Source organism: Macaca mulatta, chromosome 1, assembly GCF_049350105.2.
Source record: "Macaca mulatta isolate MMU2019108-1 chromosome 1, T2T-MMU8v2.0, whole genome shotgun sequence".
Lineage (NCBI taxonomy): Eukaryota > Metazoa > Chordata > Mammalia > Primates > Cercopithecidae > Macaca > Macaca mulatta.
The window spans coordinates 43,024,140-43,040,244 of record NC_133406.1 but is presented as its reverse complement, the minus strand read 5'-3'; the positions used below and the strand labels follow the sequence as shown (position 1 = coordinate 43,040,244).

The 16,105-nt window shown below is 40.2% G+C and overlaps 2 long non-coding RNA genes across 2 annotated transcripts in view; one reads left to right on the top strand and one right to left on the bottom strand.

Annotated features, from left to right (window-relative positions):
* LOC106994502 (uncharacterized) overlaps positions 1-5,800 on the bottom strand; it is a 40,858-nt gene extending 35,058 nt beyond the window's left edge. The window contains exon 1 of the long non-coding RNA XR_013417131.1: positions 5,696-5,800. This is a non-coding gene — a long non-coding RNA (uncharacterized LOC106994502). The remainder of the gene's footprint in view (positions 1-5,695) is intronic.
* The window catches only part of LOC144340793 (uncharacterized), a 69,676-nt gene that overhangs the window by 36,763 nt on the left and 16,808 nt on the right, over positions 1-16,105 (top strand). The gene's annotated exons all lie outside the window — the stretch shown is intronic.

Here is a 16,105-nt window from a genome sequence, read left to right as displayed (position 1 = left end):
CTAAACAACTCCATTTGAATATCTAATAGAATCTCAGATTTACCAGGTCTAAAATAACCCCCTCCAACAACAAAATCTGTGTTCCTCTAATAAAAAAAATTTTTTTTATTATACTTTAAGTTCTAGGGTACATGTGCACAACGTGCAGGTTTGTTACATATGTATACATGTGCCATGTTGGTTTGCTGCACCCATCAACTCGTCATTTACATCAGGTATTTCTCCTAATGCTATCCCTCCCCCAGTCCTCTACTCCCCAACAGGCCCTGGTGTGTGATGTTCCCTGCCCTGTGTCCAAGTGTTCTCATTGTTCAGTTCCCACCTATGAGTGAGAACATGCGGTATTTGGTTTTCTGTCCTTGTGATAGTTTGCTGAGAATGATGGTTTTCCGCTTCATTCATGTCCCTGCAAAGGACATTAACTCATCCTTTTTTATGGCTGCATAGTATTCCATGGTGTATATGTGCCATATTTTCTTAATCCAGTCTATCATTGATGGATATTTGGGTTGGTTCCAAGTCTTTGCTATTGTGAAAAGTGCTGCAATAAACATATGCGTGCATGTGTCTTTATAGTAGCATGATTTATAATCCTTTGGGTATATACCCAGTAATGGAATTGCTGGGTCAAATGGTATTTCTAGTTCTAGATCCTTGAGAAATCACCACACTGTCTTCCACAATGGTTGAACTAATTTACACTCCCAGGAACAGTGTAAAAGTGTTCCTATTTCTCCACATCCTCTCCAGCATGTGTTGTTTCCTGACTTTTTAATGATCGCCAATCTAACTGGTATGAGATGGTATCTCATTGTGGTTTTGATTTACATTTCTCTGATGACCAGTGATGATGAGCATTTTTTCATGTGTCTGTTGGCTGCATAAATGTCTTATTTTGAGAAGTGTCTGTTGATATCCTTTGCCCACTTTTTGATGGGGTTGTTGTTTTTTTCTTGTAAATTTGTTTAAGTTCTTAAGTTCTTTGTAGATTCTGGATGTTAGCCCTTTGTCAGATAGGTAGAGGGTAAAAATTTTCTCCCATTCTGTAGGTTGCCTATTCACTCTGATTAGTTTCTTTTGCTGTGCAGAAGCTCTTCAGTTTAATTAGATCCCATTTGTCTATTTTGGCTTTTGTTGCCATTGCTTTTCGTGTTTTAGTCACGAAGTCTTTGCCCATGCCTATGTCCTGAATGGTATTACCTAGGTTTTCTTCTAGGGTTTCTATGGTTTTAGGCCTTACATTTAAGTCTTTAATCCATCTTGAATTAATTTTTGTATAAGGTATAAGGAAGGGATCCAGTTTCGGCTTTCTATATGGCTACCCAGTTTCCCCAGCACCATTTATTTAGGGAATCCTTTTCCCATTTCTTGTTTCTGTCAGGTTTGTCAAAGATCAGATGGTTGTAGATGTGTGGTGGTATTTCTGAGGCCTCTGTTCTGTTCCATTGGTCTATATCTCTGTTTTGGTACCAGTACCATGCTGTTTTCACGATATTGATTCTTCCTATCCATGAGCATGAAATGTTCTTCCATTTGTTTGTGTCCTTTTTTATTTCATCGAGCAGTGGTTTGCAGTTCTCCTTGAAGAGGTCCTTCACATCCCTTATAAGTTGGATGCCTAGGTATTTTATTCTCCTTGTAGCAATTCTGAATGGGAGTTCACTCATGATTTGGCTCTCTGTTGTCTGTTATTGGTGTATAGGAATGCTTGTGATTTTTGCACATTGATTTTGTATCCTGAGACTTTGCTGAAGTTGCTTATCAGCTTAAGGAGATTTTGGGCTGAGACGATGGGGTTTTCTAAATATACAATCATGTCATCTGCAAACAGGGACAATTTGACTCCCTCTTTTCCTAATTGATTCCTAATTATTTCTTTCTCTTGCCTGATTGCCCTGGCCAGAACTTCCAACACTATGTTGAATAGGAGTGGTGAGAGAGGACATCCTTGTCTTGTACTGGTTTTCAAAGGGAAAGCTTCCAGTATTTGCTCATTCAGTATGATACTGGCTATGGATCTGTCATAAATAGCTCTTATTATTTTGAGATATGTTCCATCAATACCTAGTTTATTGGGAGTTTTTAGCATGAAGGGCTGTTGAATTTTGTCGAAGACCTTTTCTGCATCTATTGAGATAATCATGTGGTTTTTGTCATTGGTTCTATTTATGTGATGGATTACGTTTATTGATTTGTGTATGTTGAACCAGCCTTGCATCCTAGGGATGAAGCCGACTTGATCGTGGTGGATAAGCTTTTTGATGTGCTGCTGGATTTGGTTTGCCAGTATTTTATTGAGGATTTTCCCATTGATGTTCATCAGGGATATTGGTCTAAAATCTCTTGTTTTGTTGTGTCTCTGCCAGGTTTTAGTATCAGGATGATTCTGGCCTCATAAAAAGAATTAGGGAGAATTCTCTCTTTTCCTATTGATTGGAATAGTTTCAGAAGGAATGGTATCAGCTCCTCTTTGTACCTCTTGTAGAATTTGGCTGTGAATCCATCTGGTCCTGGACTTTTTTTGGTTGGTAGGCTATTAATTATTGCCTCAATTTCAGAGCCTGTTATTGGTCTGTTCAGAGATTCAACTTCTTCCTGGTTTAGCCTTCAGAGGGTGTGTGTGTCCAGGAATTTATCCATTTCTTCTAGGTTTTCTAGTTTATTTGCTTAGAGGTGTTTATAGTATTCTCTGATGGTAGTTTGTATTTCTGTGGGATCAGTGGTGATATCCCCTTTATCATTTTTTATTGCATCTATTTGATTCTTCTCTCTTTTCTTCTTTATCAGTCTTGCTAGCAGTCTATCCATTTTGTTGATCTTTTAAAAAAACCAGCTTCTGGCTTCATTGATTTTGTGAAGGGTTTTTCATGTCTCTATCTCCTTCAGTTCTGCTCTGATCTTAGTTATTTCTTGTCCTCTGCTAGCTTTTGAATTTGTTTGCTCTCGCTTCTCTAGTTCTTTTAATTGGGATGTTAGGGTGTCGATTTTAGATCTTTCCTGCTTTCTTTTGTGGGCATTTAGTGCTATAAATTTCCCTCTGCACACTGCTTTGTGCCCCAGAGATTCTGGTACATTGTGTCTTTGTTCTCATTGGTTTCAAAGAACATTTGTATTTCTGCCTTAATTTCATTACTTACCCAGTAATCATTCAGGAGCAGGTTGTTCAGTTTCCATGTAGTTGTGCGGTTTGTCCTCCATCCCTTTATTTTGAGCCTATGTGAGATGGGTCTGCATGTGAGATGGATGTCCTGAATACAACACACTGATGAATCTTGACTCTTTATCCAGTTTGCCAGTCTTTCTTTTAATCGGGGCATTTAGCCCATTTATATTTAAGGTTAATATTGTTATGTGTGAATTTGTACCTGTCATTATCATGTTAGCTGGTTATTTTGCCCGTTAATTGATGCAGTTTCTTCCTAGCATCGATGGTCTTTACAATTTGGCATGTTTTTGCAGTGGTTGTCACTGATTGTTCCTTTCCATGTTTAGTGCTTCCTTCTCTTGTAAGGCAGGCCTGGTGGTGACAAAATCTCTAAGCATTTGCTTCTCTGTAAAGGATTTTATTTCTCCTTCACTTATGAAGCTTTGTTTGGCTGGATGTGAAATTCTGGGTTGAAAACTCTTTTCTTTAAGAACATTGAATATTGGTCCCCAGTCTCTTCTGGCTTGTAGGGTTTCTGCTGAGAGATCTGTCATTAATCTGATGGGCTTCCCTTTGTGGGTAACCCGACCTTTCTCTCTGGCTGCCCTTAACATTTTTTCCTTCATTTCAACTTTGGTGAATCTGACAATTATGTGTCTTTGGGTTGCTCTTCTCGAGGAATAGTTTTGTGGCGTTCTCTGTATTTTCTGAATTTGAATGTTGGCCTGCCTTGTTATGGTTGGGGAAGTTCTCCTGGATAATACCCTGAAGAGTGTTTTTCAACTTGGTTCCATTCTCCCTGTCACTTTCAGGTACACCAATCAAACATAGATTTGGTCTTTTCACATAGTCCCATATTTCTTGGAGGCTTTGTTCATTCCTTTTTACTCTTTTTTTCCTAATCTTGTCTTCTCGCTTTATTTCATTAATTTGATCTTCAATTACTGATATCCTTTCTTCCACTTGATCAAACTGACTACTGAAGCTTGTGCATGTGTCACGAAGTTCTTGTGCCATGGTTTTCAACTCCATCAGGTCATTGAAGATCTTCTATACATGTTTATTCTAGTTAGCCATCCATCTAACCTTTTTTTAAGGGTTTTAGCTTCCTTGCGATGGGTTAGAACATGCTCCTTTAGCTCAGAGAAGTTTGTTATTACCAGCCTTCTGAAGCTTACTTCTGTCAGTTCATCAAAATCATTCTCTGTCCAGCTTTGTTCCGTTGCTGGAGAGGAGCCATGATCCTTTGGAGGAGAAGAGGCACTCTGGTTTTTAGAATTTTCAGCTTTTCTGCTCTGGTTTCTCCCCATCTTTGTGGTTTTATCTACCTTTGGTCTTTGATGTTGGTGACCTACAGATGGGGTTTTGGTGTGGATGTCCTTTTTGTTGGTGTTGATGCTATTCCTTTCCATTTGTTAGTTTTCCCTCTAACAGTCAGGACCCTCAGCTGCAGGTCTGTTGGAGTTTACTGGATGTCCACTCCAGACCCTGTTGTCCTGGGTATCACCAGTTGAGGCTGCGGAACAGCAAATATTGCTGCCTGATCCTTCCTCTGGAAGCTTCATCCCAGAGGGGCACCCACCTGTATGAGGTGTCTTTTGGCTCCTACTGAGAGGTGTCTCCCAGTTAGGCTACAGGGGAGTCAGGGACCCACTTGAACAGGGAATGTGTCCATTCTCAGAGTGCAAACACCATGCTGGGAGAACCACTGCTCTGTTCAGAGCTGTCAGACAGGGACATTTAAGTCTGCAGAAGTTGTCTGCTGCCTTTTGTTCAGCTATGCCCTGCACACAGTGGTGGAGTCTATAGAGGCAGTAGGCCTTGCTGAGCTGTGCTGGGCTCTACCCAGTTCGAGCTTCCCAGCCACTTTGTTTACCTACTCAAGCCTCAGCAATGATGGACACCCCTCCTCCCACCAGTCTGCACCCTCACAGTTTGATCTCAGACTGCTAGCAGTGAGGAAGGCTCCGTGGGTGTGGGACCCACCAAGCCAGGCATGGGAGAGAATCTCCTAGTCTACTGGTTGCTAAGACTGTGGGAAAAGCACAGTATTTGAGCCGGAGTGTACCAATTTTCCAGGTACAGTCTGTCACGGCTTCCCTTGGCTAGGAAAGGGAAATCCCCTGATCCCTTGTGCTTCCTTGGTGAGGCAATGGCCCACTCTGCTTTGGTTTACCCTCTGTGGGCTGCACCTACTGTCCAACCAATCCCAATGAGGTGAACCAGGTACCTCAGTTGGAAATGCAGAAATCACCCGTCTTCTGCATTGATCACACTGGGAGCTGCAGACCAGAGCTGTCCCTATTTGGCCATCTTGGAACAGACTCTCTTTCATCAACACATTTTATCACCATTTACTCCATTGCTCAAACCCCAAACCTAGAAAGCACTTATATTCTTCCTTTTACATCACTCCCTCATACCTAATCTCTCCATGTCTTGGAGAAATTGTAATTTCTTCCAGTTTTCACATCTGTCCTCCTGTTTCTGTGTGGGAGATCAGTCAAGGTGGTGGGAAAAATTATAAAGTTATAGGAAATAGGCACAAACCTTCTTGGAAAGGCAGGAGGTTTGCGTAGCTTCAGTAAAAGATTTGACTGCAGGCAGCCTCATCCTCTTTACCTTGAGTTGATAGCAAAATAGCAAATAACAAAGGAATGTTGGGGAGCTTATCTAAATAGCTTGTTTACTTATATGGTCCTAAGACTGACCTTTGATCTTCCATGGGTGCATGACTACTCTCTCTGGGGGAGGGTGACCAGATTAATTATCCACACGTGTGTTGACTCAACGTCTTTGTCATCAAATCTGTGCTGAACAAATGCCCACAGGGCCAGCTAGTCAGGGCACATGACTGCCACAACTTTTTTCTATGTGTGGCCCAGCACCCTAGCTGCTCTTTCACTGAGTATCGGTGTCTGAATACATTATTCATCCATCATGTAGCCTGGGTCTGTGAGTCAGACCCTGGCATTTCTGTGTCCACTACTAACATCTAACTTCAAGAAATGTTGGAAGGTCACACTCTGGAGCTTCTCTATGTACTTGTATGATCTCGGGCAAGTTACTCAATTACTCTGTGACTTATCTTCCTTATCTATAAAATGGCCTATTTCATAGTATTGATAGGATAGTGAGAATTAATACGTCAACATGTATAAACTACTTGGAACAGAAATTGGAGTTTTTAGATTATGACCAAGTGACTCTTAATGGACAAACATTTTTGCAGAAAACTATGCTAAATTCTGGACTTAGTATTCAAAAACCATTTTATGAAGGCACTATGGAGTGACCAAAAAGCAGACAGAAACTGCAGGGGAGGTGACACTTACAGGAAGAGAAGAGGGAGGGTTTCTTGTTTTTTAGTGTTTCATCTGGAGGCCATCTCATCAGTCTGTCTCACATCATGTGGTTCAAACTCAGCTAGAAAATCAAAATTTACTGGCTGAAAGAACCTGAAGATAGAGTTAAAGGCAGCTGGAAAGTGAGGAGAGAAGTTCTAGAAAGCAGAGAGACACGAAAGTGGAGCCCTAAATTCTGTTTATATATTCTGCCAAAATCTCTGAACCACACATATGTGGGGCAGATTCTGAGCAACCAAGATAAGGGTAAATTAAAAACTTAAGATTTCAATTGCCACCCATTTCATGTAAGAAAGGATTTTTAGTATACATTCAACCATGTTAACTTTCTGCTTAAAAATAATTTTTTAGTTAAGTTGAAAAAAATTGAGGGGCAGGCCAAGATGGCTGATTAGAAGCAGCTGCAGTCCACAGCTCTTGTGGAGAGGAATGAAAACAGTGAGTGAATTTTTCACCTTCAACTGAGGTATCCAGGTTCTCACATTGGGATTGACTAGGCAGAAGGCTCAACCCCTGGAAAGCAAGGAAAAGCAGGGTGGGGCAATGCCCCACCCAGGAGCTGTATGGAGCCACAGGAGCCCCCACCCCCAGCCAAGAAAAGTGGTGAGTGATTGTGTAGCCCTGCCAGGGAAACCATGCTTTTCCCACAGATCTTTGCAACCTACAGATCAGGAGATCCCCTCATGAGCCCATGCCACCAGGGCCTTTGTTCTGATGCACAAAGTGATGCAGAGTCTTGGGGAAGTGGCTGCTTGGGCATGCATGGAGACTTAGGAGTTTTGCATACTCCAGCTCTGGGAACTCTGGTGAGGTGGGATATCCATCTGTGCATTCCCCTAGGAAGGGGTCTGAATCCAGGGAGCCAAGCAGTGTCATTCTGCAGGTCCCATTCCAACAACACCTCACAAGTTAATACCTACTGGCTTGGAATTCCAGCTTGCTAGCAGCAGCAGGCTGGAGAATGCCTGAGATGGACCAAGTTCCCAGCTAGAGGGAACTCCATCTCCGTGGTTCGAATCGACCGTTCCAGCCTTCCAGCTCCAGGGAGTCCAGGCAGTCTAGACCAGAACTCTGATCTCTCCCTGGGATGGAGCTTCTAAGGGGAAGGGTGGCTGTAGTCTCTGTGGTTCAGTCAATTTAGCCTTTCTAGCCTGCTGGCTCTAGAGAGCCTGGGTGGTCTGGTCAAGGCATATTCCCCCCAGAACAGTACACCCACTTTGCCAAGGGGATGCCAGACTGCTTCTTCAAGGGGGTCCCTGATCCCATTTCTCCTGACTGGGTGAGACCTCCCAACAGAGGTCTCCAGACATCTCCTACAGGAGCATTCAGGCGGCATCACGTTGGTGCCCCCCTGGAATGGAGCTCCCAGAGGAAGGAGCAGGCTGCCATTTTTGCTGTTTTGCAGCTTTCACTGATGATACCTCCAGGTGCAGAAGGGACCAAAGTGACTACAGTCTGGAGTGGGACCCCAGCAAACCACAAAAGCCCTATGGAAGAATAGCCTGACGAAAGAAAAATAAACAAATAAAAAGCAACAGCAACAACAGCATCAACAAAAAAGACCCCACAAAAACCCCATTCAAAGGTAAGCAACCTCAAAGATTGAAGGAAGATAAGCCCATAAAGATGAGAAAAAAAATCAATGCAAAAACATTGAAACCTTAAAAAGCCAGAACGCCTCTTCTCCTCCAAATGACTGCAATACCTCTCCTGGAAGGGCACAGAACTGGGCTGAGGCTGAGATGGCTGAATCGACAGATGTAGGCTTCAGAAGGTAGGTAATAATGAACTTTGCTAAAGGAACATGTTCTAACCCAACGCAAAGAAACTAAGAATCATGATAAAACAATATGGGAAATGATAACCAGAACAGCCAGTATAGAGAGGAGCGTAACTGACCTGACACAACACGAGAGATTCACAATGCAATCACAAGTATCAACAGCAGAATAGACCAAGTGGAGGAAACAATCTCAGAGCTTGAAGACTATCTTTCTGAAATAAGACCGGCATACAAGAATGGAGAAAAAAGAATGAAAAGGAACAAACAAAACCTCTCTGAAACATGAGACTATGTAAAAAGCTTGAACCTACAACTGACTGGGGTACCTGAAAGAGATGGGAAGAATGGAACCAAGTTGGGAAACACACTTCAGGATATCCTCCAGGAGAACTTCCCCAACCTAGCAAGACAGGCCAATATTCAAATTCAGGAAATTCAAAGGACCCCAGTATGACACTGTACAAAAAGATCAACCCCAAGACACATGATCATCAAATTCTCCAAGGTCAAAATGAAAGAAAACATGTTAAGGGCAGCCAGAGAGAAAGTCCAGGTCACCTACAAAGGGAAGCCTATCAGAATAACAGGAGATCTCTCAGCAGAAACCCCACTAGCCAGAAGAGACTGGGGGCCAATATTCAACATTCTTAAAGAAAACAGTTTCCAACCTAGAATTTCATATCCAGCCAAACTAAGCTTCATAAGCAATGGAGAAATAAGATCCTTTTCAGACAAGCAAATGTTGAGGGAATTCATTATCAGCAGGCCTGCCATGCAAGAGCAACTGAAGGAAGCATTAAATATGGAAATGACAAAAAAAAAAAAAATTACCAGCCACTACAAAAACACACTGAAGTACACAGACCAGTGACACTATGAAGCAACCACATAAAAAAGTCTTCAAAATAACCAGGTAGCATCATGATGACAAGATAAAATTCACACATAACAATATTAACCTTAAATGTCAATGGGCTAAATGCCCCAATTAAAAGACACAGAATAGCAAGCTGAATAGAAAGCCAAGGCCCATTGGTATGCTATCTTCGAGATACCCATCTCATGGTCAAAGGCACACATAGGCTCAAAATAAAGGGATGGAGGAAAATTCACCAAGAAAATGGAAAACAGAAAAAAGCATTGGTCATAATTCTAGTTTCTGACAAAACAGACTTTAAGCCAACAAAGATTAAAAAAGACAAAGGCCATTACATAATGGTAAAGGGATCAATTCAATAAGAAGAGCTAACTATCCTAAATATATATACAACCAACACAGGAGCACCCAGATTCATAAAGCAAGTTCTTAGAGACCTACAAAGAGACTTAGACTCCCACACAATAATAGTGGGAGACTTTGACACCAACTGACAATATTAGACAGATCATTGAGACAGAAAATTAACAAAGATATTCAAGACCTGAACTCAGCTCTGGATCAAGTGGACTTGATCGATATCCACAGAACTTTTCACCCAGAAACAAAAGAATATACATTCTCATCACCACATAGCACTTAGTCTAAAATTGATCACATAATTGGAAGTAAAACACTCCTCAGCAAATACAAAAGAAGTAAAATCGTAACAAACAGTCTCTCAGACCACAACGCAGTCAAATTAGATCTCAAAATCTCAATAAATTCTTTGAAAATTGATTAAATTAGATCTCAAGGAGTTCTTTGAGCTGGGCGTGGTGGCTCATGCCTGTAATCCCAGCACTTTGGGAGGCCGAGGTGGGTGGATCACCTGAGGTCAAGAGTTCAAGACCAGCCTGACTACCCCATCTCTACTAAAAATACAAACAAACCCTAAAAATACTAGTGACGCCCCATCTCTACTAAAAATACAGAAATTAGCCAGGCATGGTGGTGTGTGCCTGTAATCCCAGCTACTCTGGAGGCTGAGGCATGAGATCACTTGAACCCAGGAGGCGGAAGCTGCAGTGAGCCGAGATCACACCATTGCACTCCAGCCTGGGCAACTCCATCTCTTAAAAAAAAAAAAAAGAAGAAGAAGAAGAAGAAGAAGTTATTTGAAACTAATAAGAACAAAGGGACAATGTACCAGAATCTCTAGGATACAGCTAAAGCAGTGTTAAGAGGGAAATTTATAGCACCAAATGCCCACATCGAAAAGCTAGAAAGATCTCAAATCAACAAACTAACATTACAGCTGAAAGAACTAGAGAACCAACCCCAAACTCCAAAGCTAGCAGAAGACAAGGAATAACCAATAAAGAAAAGAGAAGAATCAAATGACACAATCAGAAATGATAAGGGGGATGTCACCACTGACCCCACAAAAAGAAAAACAACCATTAGAGAATACTATAAACACTTCTATGCACAAAAACTAGAAAATCTAGAAGAAACGGATAAATTCCTGGATGCATACACCCTCCCAAGCCTAAACCAGGGAGAAACTGAATTCCTGAATGGACCGATAACAAGTTCTAAAATTGAGGCAGTAATAAATAGCGTAACAACCAAGAAAAGCCCAGGACTAGACGAATTTACAGTTGAATTCTACTAGAGGTGCAAAGAAGAGTTGCTACCATTTCTATTGAAACTATTCCAAACCATTGAAAAGAAGGGACTCCTCCCTACCTCATTCTATGAGACAAACATCATCCTGATACCAAAACCTGGCAGAGATACAACAATGACAAAAACACTTCAGACCAAGGAAATTCAGACCAATTTCCCTGATGAAATCAACACAAAAATCCCCAATAAAATACTGGCAAACCAAATCCAGCAGCACATCAAAAAGCTTATCCACCACAATCAAGTTGGCTTCATCCCCAGGATGCAAGGTTGGTTCAACATACACAAATTAATAAATGTGATTCATCACATAAATAGAACCAAAGACAAAAACCACATGATTATCTCAATAGATGCAGAAAAGCCTTCAATAAACTTCAACTTCCTTTCTTGTTAAAAATTCTCAATAAACTAGGTATTGAAGGAACATACCTGAAAATAATAAAAGCCATATATGACAAACCCACAGCCAATATCATACTGAATAGGCAAAATCTAGAATCATTCCTCTTGAAGCCTGGCACAAGACAAGAATGCCCTCTTTCAACCACTCCTATTCAACATAGTATTGGAAGTTCTGGCCAGGACAATAAGATAAGAGAAAGAAATAAAGCGTATTCAAATAGGAAGATAGGAAGTCAAATTATCCTTGTTTGCAGATGACATGATCCTGTGTCTAGAAAACTTAATCATCTCAGCCCAGAAGCCTCTTAAGCTGATAAACAACTTCAGCAAAATCTCAGGATACAAAATCAATGTGCAAAAATTGCTAGCATTCCTATCTACCAACAACAGGCAGGCAGAGAGCCAAATCATGAATGAATTCCCATTCACAATTGCTACAAAGACAATAAAATGCCTAGGAATATAACTGACAAGGGAAGTGGAGAACCTCAAGGAGAACTACAAACCACTGTTCAAGGAAATCAGAGAGCACACAAACAAATAGAAAAGCATTCCATGCTCATAGGTAGGAAGAATCAATATCATGAAAATGGCCACATTGCCCAAAGTAATTAATAGATTCAATCCTATTCTCGTTAAACTACCATTGATGTTCTTCACAGAATTAGAGAAAACTATTTTAATATTCCTCTAGAACCAAAAAAGAGCCTGAATAGCCAAGAAGATCCTAAGCAAAAAGAACAAAGCTGGAGGCATCATGCACCTGACTTCAAACTGTACTATAAGGCTTCATTAACCAAAACAGCAGGTACTGGTACAAAAACAGATACAGAGACCAATGGGACAGAATAGAGAACTCCGAAATAAGACTGCACACCTGCAACCATCTGATCTTTGACAAACCTGACAAAAACAAGCAATGGGGAAAGGATTTCCTATTTAATAAATGGTGCTAGGAGAGCTGGCTAGCCACATACAGAAAATTAAAACTAGACCCCTTCCTTACACTTTATACATAAATTAATTCTATCGGGGGAACCCACCCCCAGTATTTCAACATAGATTCTTTCTATTTTCCGTAAGTATCATCAGGCTGAGAAATAAAGAGAAAGAGTACAAAGAGAGGAATTTTACAGCTGGGCCTCCAGGGGTGACATCACATATCGGTAGGACCGTGATGCCTACCTGAGCCTTAAAGCCAGCAAGTTTTATTAAGGATTTCAAAAGGGGAGGGGGTGCAAGAACAACGAGTAAGTCACAAGATCACATGCTTCAAAGGGCAAAGATCACATGCTTCTGAGGAAACGGGACAAGGGCAAATTCAGAACTACTGATAAGGGTCTATGTTCAGCTGTGTATGTATTGTCTTGATAAACATTTTAAATAACAGAAAACAGAGTTTGAGAGTAGACAACCAGTCTGATCTCAGATTTACCAGGGTAGGTTTTTTTCCCCACCCCAGTAAGCCTGAGGGTGCTGCAGGAGACCAGGGCGTATTTCAGTCCTTATCTCAACTGCATAAGACAGACAGTCCCAGAGTGGCCATTTATAGACCTCTTCGCAGGAATGTATTCCTTTCCCAGGGTCTTAATTATTAATATTCCTTGCTAGGAAAAGAATTTAGCTATATCTTCCCTACTTGCATGTCCATTGATAGGCTGTCTGCCAGAAGAAAAATATGGCTCTATTCTGCCTGACCCCACAGGCAGTCAGACATTATGGTTGTCTTCCCTTGTTCCCTGAAAATCACTGTTATTCTGTTATTTTTCAAGGTGCACTGATTTCATATTTTTCAAACACACATATTTTACAATCAATTTGTACAGTTAACACAATAGTGGTCCTGAGGTGACGTACATTCTCAGCTTACAAAGATAACATGATTAAGCGATTAAAGACAGTCATAAAAACTTACACAAGTATTAATTTTGGAATTGATAAATGTCCATATTAAAATGTAATCTTCACAATTTATGTTCAGCGATTGAAGTAAAGACAGGCATAAGAAATTATGAAAGTATTATTTGGGAACTGGCAAATGCCCATGAAATCTTCACAATTTATGTTCAGAGATTGAAGTAAAGACAGGCGTAATAAATTATAAAAGTATTTGGGAACTGATGTATATCCATATTAAAATGAAATCTTTACAATTTATGTTCCTCTGCTGCGGCTCCAGCTGGTTCCTCCATTTGGGGTCCCTGACTTCCTGCAACATAACTCAAGACAGACTAAAGACTTAAATGTAAAACCCAAAAGTATAAAAATCCTAGAAGAAAATCTAGGCAGTTCCATTCAGGACATAGGCATGGGCAAAGATTTCATGACAAAAATGCCCAAAGCAATTGCAACAAAAGCAAAAATTGACAAATGGGATCTAATTAAACTAAAGAGCTTCTGCACAGCAAAAGAAACTATTATCAGAGTGAACAGACCACCTACAGAATGGGAGAAAAGTTTTGCAATCTATCTATCTGACAAAGGTCTGATATCCAGAAACTACAAGGAACTTAAACAAATTTACATGAAACAAATGAACAATCTCATTAAAAAGTGGGCAAAGGACATTAACAGACAATTCTCAAAAGAAGACATTCATGTGGTCAAGAAATGTATGAAAAACTCAACATCACTGATTATTAGATAAATGCAAATCAAAACTACAATGAGGTACCATCTCACACCAGTCAGAATGACGATTATTAAAAAGTCAAGAAAAAACAGATGCTGGTGAGGTTTTGGAGATAAAGGAATGCTTTTACACCGTTGGTGGGAGTGTAAAGTAGTTTACTCGTTGTGTAAGACAGTGCAGCGATTCCTCAAAGATCTAGAGGCAACAATACTGTTTGACCCAGCAATCTCATTACTGGGTATATACCCAAAGGAATATAAATCATTCCACTATAAAGACACATGCATGCTATATGTTCATTGCAGCACTATTCACAATAGCAAAGACATGGAGTCAACACAAATGCCCATCAGTGATAGACTGGATAAAGAAAATGTAGTATATACACCATGGAATATGATACAGCCATCAAAAGGAATGAGATGATATTCTTTGCAGGGGCATGGATGGAGCTGGAAGCTGCTATCCTTAGCAAACTAACACAAGAACAGAAAACGAAACACTGAATGTTCTCACTTATAAGTGGGAGCTGAATGATGAGAACACATGGACACATGGTAGTGAACAATACACACTGGGGCCTGTTTGTGGGGGTGCAGGGGGATGGAGAACATCAGGAAGAATAGCTAATGGATGCTGGGCTTAATACCTAGGTAATGGGCTTATTTGTGCAGCAAACCACATAGCACATGTTTACCTGTGTAACAAACCTGCACATCCTGCACATGTACCCCAGAACTTAAAAGTTGACCAAAAAAAGGAAATGTGGTACATATATGTCATGGAATACTACTCAGCCATAGAAAAGAATAAAATCATGTTTTTTGCAGCAACATGGGTAGAGCTGGAGGCCATTATCCTAAGTGAGATAACTCAAACAGAAAATCAGATACCACATGTTCTTATTTACAAGTGGAAGCTAAACAATGGGAACACATGGGTACAAAGAAATAGAAAAATATGAATCATATTTGAAAGAAAAGGCATTCAACAGAGACTACAGATTCAGATGTTAAAATTAGCAGAGAAGGATTTTAAAGCCACTATTATAACTATGCACAATATAGCAAAGGAAAATATCTTTATTATAAATAAAAAAGCAGGAAAATTTGACAGAGTAACATAAACTACAACAAAGAACCAAAAGAAATTCTAGAGCTGAAAAACACAAAACTGAAATTTAAAAATATATATATCACTGGGTGAGATTAACAGCAGATTGGAGATGATAGAAGAATGTAAACTTGAAGGTAGATCAATAGATTATCCAAACTGAAGAACAGAGAGAAAAAAGATTGAACAAAATGACAGAGCCTTAGGGACCTGTGGGACAATATGAAAAATTCTCACCAAGTGTCACTGGAGTTCCCAAAGGAGAGGAGTAAAGCAGACTGGATCATACTTGAATGCGTGTATTTGTCAAACTCACTGAATGGTATATGTAAATTTGTGCATTTACAATATGTATGTTTGATGACAGAAGAATAAAAGAGAAATAATAAAAAAAATGGATCCCTAGTTAATTGTATTCATGTTGAAGTGTTTAGAAGTGAAGTGTATTGATGCTTGCATTTACTTTGAAATTCATTAAAAAATAAGGTGGATTGATAGAGAGATGAGTAGAGGGATACATTTGTGGCAAACCAAGAATAGTAAAAGGTTGATTGCAGAATCTTGGTGGTAGGTACATGGTCTAATACTATGATTATTTCAACATTTCTCTATTATGAAAATTTTAAAAATATTATGACAGAAAACTGTAAATTAGGTAATATATTTATAGTGTTTTTGTCCAAAATTTGCCTCAAATAAATAATCCATGAAAATTTGCTTACAAGTCTACAAAGAGTTTCTATGAGGCTGGGTGTGGTGGTTTATGTCTGTAATTCCAGCACTTTGGGAGGCCGAGGCAATCGGATCAACTGAGGTCAGGAGTTCAAGACCAGCCTGGCCAACATGGCAGAACCCTGTCTCTAGAAAAATACAAATATCAGCTGGGCAGGATAGCAGGCACCTGTAGTCCCAGCTACTTAGGAGGCTGAGGCAGGAGAATCACTTGAACCCAGGAGGTGGGGTTGCAGTGAGCCGAGATCACACCACTGCACTCCAGCCTGGGTGACAAAGCGAGGTTCCATCTCAAAAAATAAATAAATAAATAAAATTTCTATGCATTAACTATTATTATTTAAGACACTTTTATTTTTCTTGGACAACTACAATAGCCTCC